The 19,484-nt window shown below is 36.6% G+C and overlaps 1 protein-coding gene and 1 pseudogene across 1 annotated transcript in view; both read right to left on the bottom strand.

Moving 5' to 3' along the window:
• The window catches only part of NYAP2 (neuronal tyrosine-phosphorylated phosphoinositide-3-kinase adaptor 2), a 97,929-nt gene that overhangs the window by 52,359 nt on the left and 26,086 nt on the right, over positions 1–19,484 (bottom strand). The window lies entirely within an intron of this gene.
• Positions 3,897–4,067, bottom strand: LOC140330177 (U2 spliceosomal RNA; annotated as a pseudogene).

Genomic DNA, 19,484 nt, shown 5'->3' with positions numbered 1-19,484 from the left:
TCATTTCATAAGCATACTAAGGATTCGGCTACAACTAGCTTGTATTAAAGTCTGTTTCCACATTTCTTCGGATCTCACTGTAAATTATCTTTTTTGCTGTGTTGTATTTTGGCTCACCTAAGAACAAAGGAAAGGTTTAGTTTATTTAAAGGGTAAAACCCATTTTTTTAAACACTGCATAATACTGGAAAATAGACTGGAATGAGCACAGAAGTGGGGCATACATCCATGACCTTCATGTTCAAAACTGCTGTTAAAAGTGGATTTTTAAAAATGTCCATTATTCATTTCACAGTAACTGGAAACGCATAAATGTGTAATGGTTCTATGCTCAAGTATTTCAAGCTCTGGAGCTCCAGTAATCTGAAGAATATATATTATAACTATAGCCTATTAACTTAATTAAATGTTTATATTACCAATATATTTAGGAATATTTCCATTTTGTATCTAAAATGATATACATGGACATTTGGTTTACAAGCAGATTTTCAAATAAAAAAAACACTGTGATACATTTACATAATTAACAAGGTGCCAGGAAGAGCCTGGCAGAGACCCCTTGCTTCGATCAATGTTTCTGTTACAATTTGTGCTAACATATGATGTTCTGTCTGTTTTTACTAATGACTATGGCACCAATACTTGGATTTCTTGTTCTTCCTCCACATCCACACTTCTGGAATATCTTCTTGACCCCTTTATCTCTTGGTGCAGAACACTGCATGTATCCATAGTTACAAGAGGGTTAATATAGTTAGCATAGTTCTCAGAAGGGCAATGGGATTCTAGAATGAAATGATGATACTACGTCTTCTCAGACAAACTGGCATTCACAGCTACTTATTCTTTGCCAAAATATGTCTCCTTCAAAGATTCTTGAATTTTTAATATAAAATTTAAGTATTTGTCCTAAAATCTATGTATCAAGCAGCAATAAAGCTGGTCAACAGGTCACATAATGTAATTCATTAGCCAAGGTATTATATACTGTTTCATAATTCATTACAATCAACAGGGGACATGGCCTGTTTCCAGTAAGCACTAAGCTTGCACCAAGCCTAACAATATCCTTGGTATTCCTGAGTTTACAGCAGTATCTGCTAACAACTGGATTATAGTATAAAATCTGGATTACATATATGAAAAAAAACTAATTATTAGGTATCTGTGAAAATAATGTAAAGTTCAAATAATATAATCATATATTATATATCATATAATATTTTTTCTATTAACAAAGTTTTATGTGAACCTGTGATTTGATAATGCAAGCAACAGGTTCAGTTTATTGAGAGCCCCACCATCATCCTACATGTACTGAGTACTTTCTTCCAATCTCCTTTGGTAAAGACAGCAATGGGAAAAAGAAAGATTCTCCTCTTATCCCCTTGTGCCGGTGCTGGTTGACTAAATCATGATCATCAAACCCTAACGCTATCACGTCAAAGGATGGGTTGTGGGTCCTTCGAAGTACTAAGCACTTCTTTCCTTTTGATTAAGCGACGGCAAATATGTGCTGCTGCTAAGGCTGCCCTACATAGGTTTAAGAACAGGTTTACTTTATCATTAAGCTAAACTGACAGAAAAAAAGAATTCAGATATTCCTTATATTACATTGCCAAGCCTATGAAGACATTATTTAACCTAGAAAAAAAACTCTTGTAAAAATTCTTGGCAACTATTTCTGGGTATGGCAACCAATCAGTTGAAGCCACACTCTAAATCAGTGTTTCTCCACCTTTTCAAAATGGGGGAACCCTAAAATAACACTCAAGACTTAAGGAACCCCTTCTATGATTTCTCAGCTCACAGTACATTAGTGTGGTGATCAGTGGGAAGAATGCTATTTACATTGCTGACCAGAGGGAAAAATGTCACCCTTAAAAACAGCAAGAAAGATTATTGGTGTCAGGTAAACTGGAAAAGATAAATTGTTCATTGTTAAAGGAAGCCCTAGCAACCTCTGGATGAATCCTTGGGGTTCCCCTATTTTGACTCCGGTTGAGAAACACTACTCCAAATGAATCCCCATGCAGCTGGTCAGTTTTGTTGCTGCCCCTAAAGTTGACATAATCATTCCAGCATGGTAATCAATTAATTAATTAAAGATTTTTTAATAGGTTCAATACCAGCTAAATAAGCAATGTTCATATCATGATGATTAGATGTGGGCACTGCCAAAACCACCCTCCACCACTGCAGCAGTAGAGATAAGTGGAATGGAATTTTGGCTACCAAAGAAAAAAAGCAAGAATATATGGATTATGGAACCTTCAGTTTTTTGGTAAAAATTCAACTTTAAAGGCAAAATCACAAATATGATTCAGTCAATGGAATTTAAAGGATTAATGCATACAATAATGTAATATTGGTGTGGAATCAATATTTTGCCACACTGCCACAGGGAAGACTTAATGGCAGATGGCTTTTATAGCACCTAGTGCTAAGTGCTAATTTTTAAGATACATTTTTTGCATAAAATCAAGTAAAATTGTAAAGTCAAAAGAGTAAAGTCTGATCCCTGCAATATTAAGTTACTAAATTTAAAACAATATCACACATTTGCAAATTATTCACAATAACAAAAACACAGCATATATTATATCTGATTGAATTGATGGGATCTACTTAAAGTATAGATAAAGCCTGCATCTATAAATGACTACAGTCCAGTGCAACAGCACAAGTAAGCAGGCAAAGAGGAGTGCAAAAAGCAAAGGCACTGCCAGATAAAGATAAAAACTACAACTGTTCTGAACCTCCCAGCCAGGAAATACAACTTGATACATTCAGTTATCAAAGAACTTCATCAGTGTCTATGAAATATAGCTACCAGCAATAAATAAAGGATTTACAGCTCTGCAAACTGTCTTACATTTCTTTGATCCTCTGAGTTCGATGGATAACTATTAGCAACCCTCCAGAGAAAGATTTAAAAATAGTATCCTGGATTGCATCTCCTCTGCTTAGAAGATGGGCAGAGGTTTAAAATGTTGTGTCTGATAATTCCAGGCACTGTGTGACCTGTCAAAAAGTTGAGCTTAGAGCTTTGCAATATAAAAAAATGTCCACCTAAATCGATTTTTTTTTTTTTTTTTTTTTATCGAATCTCGCGATCCGTGCTAAAACACACCCCGTGACGGTAAAAAAGTGCAAAAACACCACACAAAAAACGTGCACTGGGGTACTATTTGGTAATCCCTCCTCAAAAGAGGAAGGGCCACCCTTTTTCTCCAAACCCTCCGAAGCGAAGCTCCAGACGAGGGCTGGATACTAAGCCCACCCAGCCGAAGCCGGGATGGACACACATGCCCCCCTGACCGAAGCCAGAGAGGGGCCTTTTCTCTCTGGGACCCGCCCATGCAGGTCCCACAAGATACTAAGCTGGGAGCTCTCCCGAAGAGAGACTCCCACTAAGGGAGAGCGCCTGGTTTTTAGGCCAAGGCACTCTCCAAGACTTCAGGGCCAGCCCATAAGGGAATAGCACCCTCCATCAAAAAGTGGCACACAAATACCACACCAGTGACAGTGACAAAACATAAAAAACATTTAAATAATAAGTGCTCCGTGCATAACACACAGGGCAACAGATTTTAAAAATTGCCCCTCTGCACTAGCCGCAGCTAATGCAGAATAAGGCGGCGTGCCGAATCCAAAATATAAACAGTGACGTGCATAGTGCAGCCAAAAATCAAGTGGGGTCCCAAACCCAAGTGATTTAAGGTGCCCCTGGTTCGCCACTCCAGGGGTACGACACTGGGGCGAGATTCGGACCGCTCGTCAGACCGATTGGTAAGACCAAGCTTTTCTCCATCCTCACCAACGGGTCAGTCAAACCTCTGGGAGCTCCTTATCAGGGCAGGCCCAAGCTCTTCCTCCGGGGGACCAAGCCGGCAGGTTTGCATAGGGCGGCCCCTTACAGAGCTACACCAGAGGTAGACCGTCCTTAACAGAGGTACTAAGGCACAGCATCCCTCCTCTAGGATACTAATGCCCGTTCCAACCCTGAACACTGATAAGAACAGATACTACACTTGATCTTAGCCAAAAGGCCGAGAAGCCTAAATCGATTCTGCTGTTGACTTTACCTAAAAGCTAGAAGGCCATATAAACAAACTGAAATAAAAACATACTGTTCAATGCCATCCAGACTTTCAATTAGGGTGAGACACTCTAGGAGCAATAAGTTATTGGTTTGGTCTTCCTTAATCATATGCAAGGTTGAGTGGCAATGGCACAGCTCATGGTAATGTTTGTACATTAGGGATTTAAACACATAGAACAGGGGTCCCCAACCGGTGCACCCCTGGCCAGTCCACCCCCAGTGGGGTCAGGAGAAGGACCATGTTAGAGGGGGTGCACCCCCTCTAACATGGCCAGAGCCGTGGACCATGTCTCCCATACGTATCGCAGGCTCAGGGCGGTGGGCGGGTTGTGTCTCTGGACAGGCTCAGACCTATGATGGGAGATTGGTCAGGTTATGGCATAAATTGTCTGCCCCTTTGAGTGACATAAGGCTCTCCGTGCACGTGCGGTCCGGAGCCCATGCATTTAGTGGACAGTGAGCTCCAAAAGGTTCGGTACCGCTGACTTAGAAGATATAGCACACCAATTTAAAAGGTTAGCAATGACTGACTCAACCTGTACTTAATACAAAAATTGGAAATCTAAAGCTGCGTACACACTTGCAAATTTTATCGTTGGAAAGGATCTTTCACAATCCTTTCCAACAACAAGGGACTGCAAGATGCATGAACGATGCTGTACATACAGCACCGTTCATGCTCTATAGAGAGGGGAGGGGGAGAGCGACGGAGCGGCACCCTGCTGCGCGCTCTCCCCTTCCCTTTCATTAGGATTGGTTGTCGTCCATCGTCCGTGGATCCGGCAGGACGGTCGTCCCGACGATGGACGACACCGACTGTACACACGCCAGATTTTCGCCCGATAATTGGCCGATGCCGATTATCGGGCGATAAAAATCTGACGTGTGTACATAGCTTTAATTAAAAAGGGAAGTGAGAAATTGGTAGGGGTCAAGGTGGCAATTTTGCAGTTGTTCAAATGAGATTGTTATGACAAGGGATGTACAGGTAGAAAGTACAGAAAGAGTGTTGATCTGGATTTGATCAGTCTTGAGACTTCAACAGATTTAAAGTTGTTTTTACCCCAGTCTTCATCTAGCTATTCATTGAAATCCTAAATTGACTTCAAAGGTATTTTTAAAAAATCTGACTTTACCTGAACCTCACCGGGTATCTGAATTAAAGGCTTGGGAGAAAATGACTCATTTAGTATATCAGCTGCTGGGTGAAAGTCTGGTAACATAAGGAAAAGAGAGTAAAGAAAGTGAAATATCCTATAAACAAAAAGATGGCATGGTCAAAATATTTTTTGTGATTTCTAGGAACAACACCTAAAAATCCCAAAGTTGTGTTTCCATTGTGTTTTATTTGATACAGTGTTTGCACATTTTACTGTTCTATTCAAGCACCTCATAAATTTAATAAAAACCAGCAAGCTTGTTATGTTAGCAAGTTTATACTCATAAAATTACCATCCATGAAACGAGCCTTCTAAATTACAAGCACCATGATAAATCAGATGCTTACACAGCCAGACTATGGTAAAGGAAACACTGACGATTGATTAAGCTAACGTATATCCCAACAAAATTGAAACTAACACAATTACTGTATATGTCTGCACTAAACTTTGGTGTTTTATGCAAAAAATAGTTTTTTTTAAGACATTTGAATTCATGAGACCAACCAAGAGCAAGATATGCATATGGGAATGATAATCTAGAAAAATATTACACTATCTCAAAGAGATAGGAGTCTGGTTATATCTTCAAACAAAAAAAAAATGCATCAGGTCAATTGACCAGCAGAAGTTTTAAACATTTCTTGGCAAATATTAGTACTCCAAAATTATTTGTCTTACCTAATTTAGGTAAATAACGTGCCTGATTTATTAAAAATCTCCAAGACTGGAGAAGATAGACTATCCTAGGTGAACATGGGTGTTCCAGAAAACTAAACTTGGAATGGATTTCCTAAAACAATTTCCATCATTTTGCAAATAGTTTTAGTCCTTGACCAAATCCATTCACGTTTTGCTGTATCACCATTGATAGTCTATCTTTTCCAGTCTCGGAGACCTTTAATAATTTAGGCCCAATGAGTCAACATTTCAACAAGTATGCACAATAAATAAAACAAAGTGCAGACCAATCACCAATTAACCAATCCCCATATTTTGCTTTCAGAGAGGTGTAAATTAATAAAATATTTCGCCTGACTGGAGGGTATGGATTTATGCATATATATTTCATAAACGAGTACTGCTATTTTATTCGATTAAATAGACATTATTAGACATTAACAAAAGAACAGTTTCATATTTGTGATATGTGTGAATAAATTACAGCCCGATTTTTGCTAATTAAAATGTGGTAACAAATTGTTAAGATAGAAGTAACCACACTATTGTATGAACTATGGTGACACATGATTTGATTTAGCACTCTTTTATATATTTTCAAAAAAACAAGTATTTGATCATGACTCACCTGCTGTGATCTTTAGTGTAACAAGACACTTTAAGATTTGTGTATGATTCCAGTAGAGGACAGCTTAGGTCTTCTTGAAACATTTGCATTTTTTTATTTACTCAAACCAAAGATGAGTCATTAGTATATAAAACACCCCGCAATGCACCTTTTAGGTTTTTTGTTTGCTTATGTCATGGTGGTAGGAGTAAGGTATATCTGCTTTTCAACAGTGAAATGAAAGTCACTGCCACCCACAAATTAGTGTTAATTAAAGTAGCTTTTAATCATTGCCAACTCTTCCTAATATTCATTAAACTTGGACTTGATCCAATATTTGTCTGCTGTTCCACATGTTATGAGTGCACCGGGATCCAGACCACACTCCCTCGTTGTTCCTTCTTTCCTAAAGGATTTTTCCCTGCAATATATATATTAATACTTACATATTTGAGAAATCTTTTGTCTAACAATGTGATGTCCCAGGTACTCTTTATCTCTTCTCCTTGGCACTAGATTGTCCATCAGGATGCAAATAGCAAAGCTATTGGTGGTGCTATCATTCCCTATCATTGGTTCAGAACAGTAAATAAAAGGTACTGTAGTGATGTCCTCTTAGGATCCAGAACTTTTTTTTACCTGTTCTGATCATAGAACACACATACAATATATAGCTTGAAATGGGGACATTTATTGTATGTATTAGGACTGCTGATCACTGACATATTTTTTTAAAACATTTACCGTAATTACAATTTTTTTTTTTTTTTTACACACTAACATTTATCACCACCAAATTTATGAAATTAGAATAAGGTGTTCCAGATTAGGTGCCTAATCAACAAAATTAAAAGGTCTTTACAAAGAAGGTTGTGGATGCCTATGAGCCTGGGAAAGAAATTTACAAGGTGAACAATCCATTTGAAATCAATAGTTTCACTGTAAAAAAAATAATAAAATAAATGAATAAGTATATATATATATATATATATATATATATATATATATATATATGCAGTGTAGATTTCAATCAGCTCTTTTTTGTTCAGCACTGGGGGTCCAAGCAAGTAAAAAGTGTTCTAGTAGCCCTGAAGATTATAAAGCAAGTAACACTTGCAACAGTTGGTGTCACAGTGATCTCAACACTGAACCAATATAAATTGTTTTGAAGGTATGCCTTTGGTGGAAATGTCTTTGCTGTCCAAAGAATGTCTCAAAATCAATGGTTGAAGACTGGTCTGTTTATAGCCCTGATTTGACTCCACTTGAAAAGTTGTGAGGGTATTTGAAACCAATAATTAATGTTAGGAAACACAGCAAAATCCTGCAACTGAAGGAGTTACCTTATTGATGTCAGAGATCGGTGGGCTGTTATTCAAAAAGCCTTCAAGAAGTCATTTCTGCTCTAGGGCAGTGGTTGCCAAACTTTTCGGACCCATGCACTAATAAACTTACCGGCTCCTCACCGTGCATGCGCGGGGAGCTGGGTGTCACTCAAAGGGGAAGAAACTTCCCCATCATAATGCCAGAACCCACTCTCCCATTGCATGATGCCAGAACCTGCCCACTCTCCCATCGCATGATGCCAGAACCCGTCCACTCTCCCGGTGGGGTCCTTCTCCTGACAACAGCTGCTCTAAGGGGGCCATACCAGCTTCAGCTTACTTTTCTCACAAGCCTTCATTACATCTATGTTTTTTTTTTTGTAAAATAAACAACTGAATAAAGCAGTTTTACCTTGTGTTTTATAATATTTTGTGTTTTATTTACATATGTCACCTTTATCTGGGGGCACTGTTTGATTAATTTAAATGTAATATTTTCCTTATAAAATACTATGAACAATTAAAAACAATTTTACATGAGTATGCAAAAATTAAAAACATGACTGTCATGGGAAAAAAAATAAAAAATGTTGCAATGCATTATCCAGTAACATGTGTAAAGATATGAAAGTCAATGTTATACTATTTAGCTAGACTTAAAAAAAGGCAAGCTTTTAAAACAATAGGTGGCCAGTGAAAGATATCAGTTTGACAAGTTTTTTTCCCTTCTGTACTATAGCTTGCAACCAACAGCTATTTAGCTGCTAAATTTGTTATGTTTACGTTCTTAACTTCCAGTCAACGGAAGAATGAACTCAAATAAATGACAAATGGAATACATTTTGAAGCTACATCTTACAAATGGGTCACATTAAGAAGTACCCGTAGTGCCCAGGGCCATTATTAGTCTTGGTGGCTTAATGGCCTAGAAAATACCATGACGTTTTTTCTCCCCTGTCCAAAAAATAAAGACAATAATGAAATTCTGCTTTTAAACATCTAAAGCTAATTTGAATCGTACTGTTCTCCTTTTACACATTAATCAGTCATTATTCAATCTTAAAAATGCAATGGGGGAGGGGCACGTATATTTTTGTTCTGTTTTGTTTTTTGCTTTTAACAAGTTACACAGCAATAATCAGTAAGTTATCAGATAAAAAACACTGAGTATAAACCACACATACACTTAAAGAGGAACTAAACTCAAAAATTCCCCAAAACAAAAAAAAGTTCACTTACCTTTATTCCTGCAGTGCAGTCGATCGGGCTGGAGGTGTCTCATTGGGTCCCGCGTCGTTCCAGCATCCGTCTTTGTGGCACCGCCATCTTTGCCTCTTCTTCTGGGTCCTTCTTCCTAGGTACCCCGACCCAGGCGCGAGATCAGGTGACGTAGATGGGAAAAAAAATTGCCGATCTCATGCGTGCACTTAAAAAAAAAACAGAATTTTTACTTGACATAAAAGGGTTGTCTACGCTTTTATGTCAAGTGAAAATTGTGAGTTTAGGTAGGCTTTAAACAATTGACTGTTTTGGAAAGTGGTTTCTATTGTTTTCAAGAAGTATATTGAAGGGGGTTAATATGTTAATTTAATGCAATCTGAATAATTTTGGCAACCCTGGAGAATATTATTTGACCAGACATTCATTATCACACCTACAGTATATTGAGAGCTAATTTATTTTTATTTTTTTTATTACTTTGTATGTATGCACTGAAATGTAGCAATATTCCAACCTGAACCCATAATGATTTTGTCATTCTCCCAAGTTGTTGTGGGTCATTGACTCACTCACTATTAAACTTAGTGGGTTAGCATGTGAGTTGGGGAATTAGCATTTTTAGAACATTGTGAGCAATAGCTAACAAATTTCTTTCATTACAGGTTTACTATAAAGTGGATATATAACCAGGCTTCGGAGAGCAAACTATTTTAGGAGTTCCGACAGCCATTTGTACTGCACAATAATTTTGTATGTCATCTTCACAGCCATAATAACCTAGGCTTACTTACTTTTTTTTTTTTATTGTATTGCCTACTGTTTACATTTACAGGTTTGCTTTGATAAAGCAATCAGACCAGAAAAGAAAAAAAAAACTTTTCAAAGGAGGACATTTGGGGCTCTATTGTATTGGTGCTTTACTGATCTTTGTACAGACCTTTTTTAAATGTAAAACACATATGAGCTAAAATGTTCCTATCTTGAGTACAACGTGAAGCTATGATGCATGTAACCTGACATCTGACCTATAAAGGACACATTTTTGCCTCATGGGTAATAGTAACTTTTATTATTTTTTATATAGTGCCAACCTATACTAATCAGTAACGTCACTAGTCAGTAATGTCCCTACCATAGTCATAAGTCATTAATGTAGCCTAAGGACAATTTTTGAGGGAAAGCCAATTAACTGACTAACTGCATGTTTTTGGCACCTACGGTACTTATCAAACATAACCCCCCATGAAGTTTAATATTACAAAAAGGTTTTGCTATAATTAAGTTTAGGAATTGTAATGAAATATTAGGACAATCCTGCAGAAGAACAATTGAGGGGTTTGTGTTTATTTAAACTGGAACCCCAATGCACTGCAACACAACTGCATTGTAATGTACTAACAAAAAAAAAAGGGTCTTGTGCTTCATTTTGTTACACATTTGGGTATATTGGCAACCAATTTATTTTTAGTGCTGGAGTTTATAAATTTGAGTGAGTCCTTAACTATTCAAAGCAATAAGTAAAAGGCTAATGCTCAATCAAGCATACATGTATATATTATGGTGACATTTACCAGCTGTATTAATACATATAATAAAAGTCCAGCAAGAAGCACATCTGTGGCACACTACTATACTTTCCATATTATCCTAGACATTTACAGAAATATGTAATTAGTTTTCAAATAAATTATTTAAACTCATCTTTCTGAAATTATTACTTTTTTGAGAGTGCAGCTAAAATCATTTGTTTTCACAAATATAAAGTGGTTGATTAGGAAGCAGGAGAAACTACAGCTATATTTAAACCACTGCCAAGAAATAGCATAAAGAAACACAGCAGAACTGATTGGTATACATTTAGGCTAGCACTTACTGACGTACCTAAAATATATGGAATAAACAGTGTCCACATTGATTCCTAGCAGATTTACCCTCGTTGTGAGCCAGTGATATGGCTCCACTGGGGTAATGCTGCTGCTTAAAAATGTTAAACTATAAAGACCAATATAATTTATTAATGTGTTCTTGGTTTGTGCAACACATTAAACAAGGAGAAAAAATAAGCAAAAAGAACTGTTTGTTTGTTTGATTTGTTTTTGATTTGTTTTTTTGTTTGATTTTATCTAAGCGTTGTAGGACAAATTGTATAAATTAGTTGGATACACATTAGTTGTATCATATTCTGGGCAAATGCTTTATATTCAACTACAGTGGTACCACGGTATAAGTCCGCTTTGGAATAAGTCCAACTTGGTATAAGTCCTGTTTGGACACGAAAAATTTTGCTTGGTATACAATCTTTGCTTGATAACACCGCACGCTACCCTTATTTACCTCTCTCGAGACAAAGCCACGAGTGTCAGTACGCCAGTTGTTACCATTCAGTGAACAACCCGCGCTATAACTCTCTGTGATTTACATAACATCTCCTCCTCCTCCCTTCTCAGCACCATTCTAGTAGGCACTCGTCTTTTCTCAGCAAGGTAAAGTGAGGATACATTTTCATTTATTTCATCTAATTGCTTTTGTATTTATGTATTTTAGTATTAATCAGTGTTTAAATTATACAGTCGCATTAATGTATAATATGCCAATAACAATAGGATTTTTTTTCATGGGAACGGATTAATCATTTTCCTTTTATTTCCTATGGGAAAAATTTGTTTGGTATAAGTCCTGTTTAGTATAAGTCCAAGGATCTGGAACGGATTAAGGACTTATACCAAGGTACCACTGTATATGTACTTGCATAGTGAGGAATTCCCCAAAAAACTACTTGAAATAACAGAAAAAGAGGCAGGCCCAGTAAATGTTCCAATAATTATGTTTTACAAGTTTTAATCAAATGTTTAATAGTTTGAAAAGTTTAACTTGTTTAGCTACAGTAAGTATGAGTTTTACATGTCAAGTCACAGCTTTCTACAGAACTCTTCTACAAAAAACTCTTCTACAAAACTCTCCGGCTAAAACATCTCTAGAAGCCAACACCTGAGTATGCCTGGCACCTGCTGCCTGTTTTGGTTTCTTCCTCCTATCCCTAAATCACTACTTTGGTCTGTAGAGACTTAACAGTTGCAAGAAGAAAACACAATGTGCATACGGCAATTAGGCATTCCACATCCCAGATCAGTGGCAGATAATGAATATTTTCTGGCCAGCAGGGCTCCTGAAGACAAGTTAACAGAAGGATAGTACCAGGAGGGAGACAGGTTTTGTGGGGAAATTAAAAAATACAGTCACTTGAAAAAAGGGTCCATTAGGTAAATTATAGTAAACATATTGGCGATTACATAAAAAAGCAATGATGATATGTAGTAGAGAATATTATTATCTCCTGTATACTCTGCTAGGGGATGAAAATGGGGGATGTGGGAGTAGAAATGATAATAAAAAAGGTAAATATTAATACTGGCAGATCAGTTAATTTACACCTAGAGAGGAATAACTCACTATTTGGTCCAGGGAAACTAAAAGCACGATTTCCTTTCTATAACAGAGAGATATAAATAAAAGATTGAGGTTTTATCCATGAAGAATAGACAGAAAAAGAATATTGCTGCACTGAAAAGTTGCTGGTACAGTTTGCACATTACCCCTTCTCGGCACTACACAGTAAATTAACGTTCTTGAAGCATATTGCAGTCCTGTGCTCCAAGAATGTTAATTTACTGGTCCCTTTTAGTGAAACATAAATCTATCATAGTTAATAATATAACATTTGATGTATATATATATATATATATATATATATATATATATACCTATATTTAAGTGAAAACTGAAATGCTTTATGAGTCAACAAAAAAACAATTAAAAAAATATCTGCAGGTGAAAAAAAGTCAATTTTGTTTTTATAAAATAAAGAAAATCACAGCTTTGTTGAAATCAACATGACTGCTGCTTGAGTTAAATTATGTATGGGATGTCTTCAAGAAGATTGTTCGATGCATCTAGTGGAGTTCTGAGCCATGTTTTAGTCTGTATTCAAAAAAGGTCATTACCCAAAGTGCTGAGGCATTCAATCATTCTGACTTGAAAATTTACTGCCTAGTGCTGTAAATAACATGCATTGAAGCAGGAAATACTACACGAAGGAAATCATTTGACATACAGATCTTCTGCTACTGCCAACTACACAGACAATTGCTGTATAAGAGATAGTGAGATATGATGTATTATGACACAAATAATTATATCCTTCACAGCAATAAGACAATGGGACACTACAGCTTGTCACATATATGTTGGTGCTATAATGGACTGTTGTCTAATAAACTACAAACATTTGTAATTTACACATTTCTAATCTTTATTGATATGCTGTGTACCTTGCTTCTTGAAAGCCAGGCAGTGGGCAGGAGAGTTACATTCATGATGCTGGAGCTTGTAAGTGGCACATAATCCAAATAGCATGCCATAGGCTGTTCAAAACTAACACTACAAGAAGAAAGCTGATAAATTAAAACACAAGGCTTATTGGGCATGATTTATTAAAGCTCTTCAAGGGTGGAGATAATACACTTTTATCAGTGAAGTTGGGTGATCCAGCAAACCTGAAATGGATCTGGTCCAGGATTGAAAACACTTGTTAACAAGTAGCTAATGACTTCCAAGTTTGCTGGATCACCCAGCTTCACCGAGGATATCCTCTCCAGCCTTGGAATTCTTTCATAAGTCAGGCCCATTGTACGTATCTACCCATGGCTTCATGGCTACCTCCTATTGCTCAGTTAGGCTACCCACTACACTAAAGTATCAACAGGGTGGTCAGTAGTTAAAATGGGGTCAGGACCATGCTCATACCTAACAGGCAGATATATTTATATGTCTTCAACTGCCTATATATCTATATTTAATGACAATTTGGCCAAATTTATTACAGATTTACTCAAACTATATTCAAAGATCTTTAACCAGTATGGAGACAAGTTGGAAAGGAAATATTGAGTACCACTGGTACCACTGCTCTTTCACAACAGAATAAAAGGCTGGAAACCTTGGGCTGTTTGGAAGATATAACAGAAAGAAACGTGCCAAGGATGCAGATAAAAATGTCAGGGTATTAGAAAGTAAAGGTCCATCTGATGATTGCAAGTAAAGGATCTGTTCAGGCTGTGGTAGTGGTTAACTGTGAATTCTTCCCTTTGGACTTGAAGAAGTGCAATGACTAATTATAACCTGACACAGAAAGAAGGAAACATGTCAGGAATTAATCCTGTGTGTATCCTTGGTATGTTTGCTGCAATAATAATGATGACATAGGAAATGTACGTAAATAAATATTTATGAGATATGCACATTCTTCAAGCTGTTGATTTGTTCATACTGATTTAATATTCCTAGTAAAAATGCAGATGTAAGCACACCAATGCCCTTGCTAGAGATTACAAAGCATCATACTGTAAATTAGTCATGTAATCATGAAAGTTTTTTTTTTTTAATAGCCAAAGCTGACCATAGTATATTTCTAGAACCAGGCACAGTGCCCAGTTTAAAAGAGTATTACGGATTGGGATGATTGCAGTGACAGTCACGACCACAATCCTTTTAAAAATCCTGATAGAGGAGCAATTTGTGGACACAGAACATAATCCTTTATAAAGGGTATTGAAACAAAAATAGCTTTTCATTTGTTTGCTCGATGAGACTATTAAGAGCATCCCTTTCTGAAACATGCAATGGCGCCAGTCACTTTAGGGCAAAGTAATATATTCACTCTTTGTTCTCCTTTTAGTTTTTAGATATCCTCTGTTGCTTTACAAAATGATAACATGCAAGTGATGGGAAAGGTTGACTGTTGCACTACAGCAATTCTATGCTCCTTTAATGGATAATAAAGTTTAAATGGTAACTCTGACTGAAGTCAACCTGATTTGATAACTACTCTCTCCCTTATTATCTCCCCCCTTCATCCTACTAATCTCTGTACTAGTCATAGCTGGTTTAATGGATGCTTCTTCTAATATATTCTGCTAACCTCTGCCCTGGATTCAATCAGAACCTTGACTACTCTTCTCTTCTACTAAATTCTGATTTAATTTAATGTAACCTGCTCCAAACCTAAATACTATCTCTGGACATTATCCTTTTATTGCTACATCTATATGGAAAAAAGAACAATCTTACCAGTATAGAATTATTCCTAAATGACCAGTATATTGCACATCCTACATCCATGGTGCATCATCCCGGTAAGACCACTTTTAATGTTTAGAGTAAGCAGTACACTGCAGTGAAGAAATACTGACCTGAGAAGGGCACAGCATTTAACCTATTGGTTTTACATAAAGGGAACTTGGTTCTGTCTAAGCATTTAGCCTAATGGACACTCTAATTTATTTCTCTAACGGGAAATAGTACATTACTTACAGAGCTGATCATCATGACTTAGACAGTATGGGCTTAGTATAAGACAAAGGAATTAAAACAATCTTACAATGCTGACCGCTCACATTTAAATTAGTTAAGCCAAAACTTATTATTAACGAATTCGTAAAACAAAATGCTAACCCTAAATCAGCCCGCATCTCCCTCAACTAGAACACCCCAATTCTTTAAGTGAAAGCTGCCATATAACTTTATTCCATGTCACCATTGTCCTCTTCTTATGAATTATTTTGATAGCTAAGTCTGTGAATATTATGTGGAGAAAGTGGAGCTGACGGATGTATATGTACACAAAAATGGAGTTATGTTATGTTACCTCATCAGTCAATGAAGGCTGCTGCCAGTGAAAACTATAAAGAAAGGTGAGTGCTTTTTTACTTTGGGATATGTTCACAATGACCAATAGTTGCATTGTTGGGATAAGAAGATAAGGATTAGATAATAGACTGATAAAATGATTAGAAGACAGATAACTAAGGATTTTGATATTATCATCGATATATATATATATATATATATATAAAAATATAAGCATATATTTATACATTTTCTCTCCATTTAAATTGCAACTGCTAGTATCATTGAGCTGGGATATAGAGATTTTTAACGTGTGGGTTAACAACATGACATGGAAATAAGGTATGATGTTGACAGCTTGTATTTTACTATATTTGTCTCTTTTGCTTCCAATGGTCCACTTTCATTGTTGTTTTGAGTACATTCTATTGCCTGTCAGATATGTTGTGAGTTTCTAGAAGCTTATAAGAATCATACAGTAAAATTACGGTGATTTTGTTTGTATAGAGAGAATACACTTCTTACTGTATATGTCTTCACTGTCAGAAACCAAACTTTATTTAATGACTAAACAAGGTGGATTGGAAGTGTTCTTTTCTCCCACATGTTTTATTGATCTGCTTTACTCCCTTGTGTATTTTATAGCTGTACACAAATCATTAACAGTTTACCACTTTCTGATATTTTATAGCTAGCTTTCTTCCTTTCAAGTATTTCTTGTGTAATGCTTCTTTTTTTTATCATAGGCTTGTTGCTAAAAAAGAAAGAATTTCTAGAGGTAGAACGTTTCTTTTTTAAGCATCTTCCTTGCTTTTTGTATAGTTTACTTTTTGGTTAGAAGGTTTGTGTGCTATTGTTAGCATGCGCATTGTATCCATATGACCTTTCCTCTATTGATTGCCCTCTTTTGACCTCCTAAGTAATATTCAGCTTTTGTTAGTTATTTTGGACATCTGTTCACTCCTACAGTAGCATCTACTACACTAAAACATGTTCAGCTACTGTGTTTTCTTTACTTATTTGTATTTATATTTCCCACACAAATTTCCGGAGTAAAGAGAAGAAACCCCTTAAAAACTGTTTCAGCCCTAAGTATTAGGGCCAATGCAGCAAAAAGCTAAGGTTTGTATAGACCTGCATCTCTGCTTCATATATAGGATTCCAACTATGCCAGTAGGGAGCCTAACATTTGCTTCTGGATCCTTCAGAATGTAAAATAGGAGACAAACCCCAGAAGTGAAATTCAGACTCTTGCAATGGTTGGACTCGGTAGGGACGCTGATAAAAGAACGAAAATATAAAGATCAAACAGACAAGTTAGACGCAAATAGGTACTTTGGAAAACTAATAATATGCAATAACTGATTATACTGATTTTGAGTAGTAAAAATAGAATGTGACCAAAAATAACTACTTTGTAGCTTTAGGGAAATGTTACAGGTCAACACCATGGTTTCAAATAAAGGTCAACTTACAAACTATGTAAAAAAAAAAAATTGGACAACAGAACACAAGAAAAAATGTTTCCCGGTCTAATCAATCATGATATCTGTTATGACATTTGGATCAGAATTTAGTGTCAACAACATGAAAGCATGGATCCATCCAGCCTAGTATCAATGGTTCAGGCTGGAGGTGTTGATGTAATGGTAGGGGGATATTTTCTTGCTTATTTTGGGCCCCTTTGTACCAATGCCAATTACATGATCTATGGCAACATCTTTTTTAGCACAATGAACATCTATGCAAGGCAGCCATAAAATGGTGGCCAAACACACTATGCCTGATATAAAGAATATGTTCCATGCAAAAACAAATCCATAGACAGGTGACATCTTGTAAGTAAATGTAACTGTGAAGGAGCTAAACCTGGGAATTTTTTGCAGTGAGAAAATCTAAAGTAAAACAAAATAATACTGAAAAATAAAAGTACTATGACTGAGAGACTGCATGCAAAGTTTTTGCAGCAGAGAGATTAACTGCAAGGTATAATTGATTCATCTGATTCTACTGCCATATGAATAGATGAAGATAAACTGAGAGGAGAATAAAGTTATGGTCAAGTTAATTGAAAAGAAACTTAGTATGTTCATAGTTTCATGTTTTACTATTAGAATGTTAAGTCAAAAATAGTTTTCTAGCTCTCAAGTGGGGAATGATTAGAACTCTTGTTGAGTTTCTACTGCTCTCCTGGGCTCAATTTGAGAGTAAATGGGGGTAACTCTGCAACAGCAAGACAAACTAAATTTAAAATGCTGTTAGAACCCCAATATATTTCTTTTACTATGATCCTCCTGCAGATTTTTCCTTAATTCCTGTCCTGTGAAACATTGTCAGTTTTTACAGGAAGTGAGAGGAAATAAAGAATTCTGTGGAGCCCCCAGATAACAGTAAAATGCAACATAAGTTTTAGTCTTTCCCTGATCTATCCAAATGTATAACATACATTTCTGACTCGACATACACTTAAATTAGTGGATTATTCAGACAATTTGGGAAATATAGTTTAGCTTGTTATGTCTATTTCTCAGTTAATCACAAAAGACCAGTCAGATCACTGGGATAGGGATTATAAAATAAAATGTTCTAAACTGAACTCCCCCATAAACCTTAAACAAAATTGGTAGGTCACCAATAAAAGGGGTATCCACCACCTATCTAGTCCAGGCTGGTGTTGTAAAAGGGAACCCTGTTTCTTAGGATTTGTACACGACAAATTATTCTCGCCCAAGATAAGCGATCCTCCCACATCATTCATTGATCCATCCTGGTGGATCAATGAATGATTGATCGGGAACGACCACTGTGCATGTCAATGGAGGAGAGCACAACAGGGTGCTGCTTGCTTGTCTTCCCCCTCCCCTCCCCATAGAACATAACAGAATAACAGATGCTGTGTGTACAGCACTTGTTCCTTCATTTGTCACTGAAAATGATCACTAAAGATTTTTTCTAGAGACAAGTATCTTAAATGTGTACATAGCCTAAAGCTACATACACACTTAAAATTTTTCTCGCCCGATAATCGGCTCAGGGCGGATATCGTGTGAGATCTGGCGTGTGTACAGCTCGAGTCGTTCATCGACGGATCCACAGACGATGAACGACAAGCGATCCTAATGAAAGGGTGGGGGGAGAGCACGCAGCAGGGTGTCGCTTCGCCGCTCTCCCACTCCCTTCTCCATAGAACAGAAAGGTTCTGTATGTACAGCACTCATACATGCATCCTGCGTTTTTTATCGTTGGAAAGGATCATAAACGATGCTTTCCAATGACAAGAGTTGCACATGTATACGCAGCTTTAGTCCTGTGGTTAAGAAGCAAACACTGGTAATAAATGAGCTTGCATGATAAATACACATGATAAATTACATGATAAATTAAGTGTTCTTAAAAAGTATTCTATGCAAAGCAACATTAGAAAAAAATCCAAATGATAAAATAAAAAATGAAACAAAGGGATCAGCAGAGATTGGTTTCAGAAATGGATCAACAACTTTCTCACAAATGGAATTCTCAGTATTCACTTGTTACTTGTCTTCATTAGGATGTACTGTAATGTTGTAGGAGCATAAGGTTGTGAAATCTTAACAATTTTTCATGCGATGACATGTTCACTGCACTAAATCATTAACTATTAACTATTTGCAAAGACCACAAACCCCAAAGGAAATAACTGTCTCTACGCGACATTCACA

The sequence above is a fragment of the Pyxicephalus adspersus genome, chromosome 4 (genome assembly GCF_032062135.1).
Source record: "Pyxicephalus adspersus chromosome 4, UCB_Pads_2.0, whole genome shotgun sequence".
Classification (NCBI taxonomy): Eukaryota; Metazoa; Chordata; class Amphibia; order Anura; family Pyxicephalidae; genus Pyxicephalus; species Pyxicephalus adspersus.
This window is presented reverse-complemented; position numbering and strand designations above follow the sequence as displayed.